This window comes from Chinchilla lanigera, unplaced genomic scaffold (genome assembly GCF_000276665.1).
Source record: "Chinchilla lanigera isolate Chin_1 unplaced genomic scaffold, ChiLan1.0 scaffold00019, whole genome shotgun sequence".
Taxonomy (NCBI): Eukaryota; Metazoa; Chordata; class Mammalia; order Rodentia; family Chinchillidae; genus Chinchilla; species Chinchilla lanigera.
In genome coordinates, this window is record NW_004955420.1 from 23,890,270 (window position 1) to 23,891,469 (window position 1,200).

Sequence of the window (1,200 nt, forward strand, 5' to 3'; positions counted from 1 at the left end):
GCCGCTGGCCGGCGTCGGCCCACCCGCCGGGTCCGGAGTCACAGCGCGGGGGCTGCGCGGGGCCCGAAGGGACCGAGCTCGGGCGGAGCGAAACAAGCACAGAAGTGACGCTGTGCCATGTGCTAAACCAGTGATCAGAGCTTGCTTCACGAGCGCTTGCGTTCGCTTCCCTTTGCGGCGTGCCCGTCTCTTTCCGCAGCGAATAGCGCTTTCCTCCCCGGTTTTTACCGGAAAGCCTGCCTCTCCCCCACTCTTTCTCTGCTTCTTCTATCCCGCCTTCACTGACGTGAGAACTGCCGCTCTTCTCATTTGTAGCCCATTCTGAGATTACAGTTTTCCCCCTGCTAGTTCTGGGGATGGAGCCCAGGGACCTCGCGCTGAGCCTCCTTCCCAGCGCTTTAATTCTAACTTGATTTTGACAGAGTCTTGCTAAACTGCTGAGTTGCCGAAGCTGGGCTGAAAGTTACGATTCTCCCTCTCAGCGCCCAGCGTGCTGGGCTGACGGGCGTGTCCGCCCACGGGCCGGTGTCACAGTTGGCTTGTCTAACAATGCTAATAGTGCTCTCTGGCGCCTCAAATCAGATTCTTACGCCTGGTCCATTTGATCGAGACACATCATCGCTGACCTCAGAGTGTATTTCCAACCTTTTTCAAAATCTTCGTGCACTTTTCTCCCAAGAGAAGCTCTTCGCCGTGAACCACAAAACCTCCTACTCTGTTTTCATCCTCCAAGGGTTGCCCTGGGGACCCAGTCTTCTCCAGGAAATCCTCCAGGATGGGCGATCGGCCGCCCTCCCAGCCCCGCCCCCCTTCTCCGGGTGGGGTGTGCCCCTGAGAGCCCAGGGTGGGTTTCTGAGTGCCCCACCTGTCCCCATTTCTCACCTATGTCCCCTTTCTCTCTTCCACCAAGAGCCCAGCATCCCCTCACCAGCCTCACCACTTGATTAGAGGATGTTTATGTGTGCGGTGCGTTATCTATAGGTGAGATTGTGTAAGATTTTAATTATAAGGGGCTGGGGATTTAGCTCAGCGGCAAAAGCGCCTGCCTGGCAAGCGCAAGGTCGTGAGTTTGGTTCCTGGTACCGGAGAAAAACCAAAACCAAAAAAAAAAAAAAGATTTTAATTATATTCATGGCTTCTAGTCTGTAGGTTATCACAGTAAGTACAAGTGACTTGGGGACCTAGCTGGGTGTTCCCTGA

The 1,200-nt window shown here is 54.9% G+C and overlaps 1 protein-coding gene across 1 annotated transcript in view; it reads right to left on the reverse strand.

Annotated features, from left to right (window-relative positions):
• Positions 1 to 973, reverse strand: part of LOC102004074 — a 4,928-nt gene extending 3,955 nt beyond the window's left edge. Inside the window, exon 1 of the transcript XR_001233671.1 lies at positions 468 to 973. The gene's annotated coding sequence lies outside the window, so the exon portion shown is untranslated. The remainder of the gene's footprint in view (positions 1 to 467) is intronic.
• Positions 974 to 1,200: the final 227 nt, after the last annotated feature.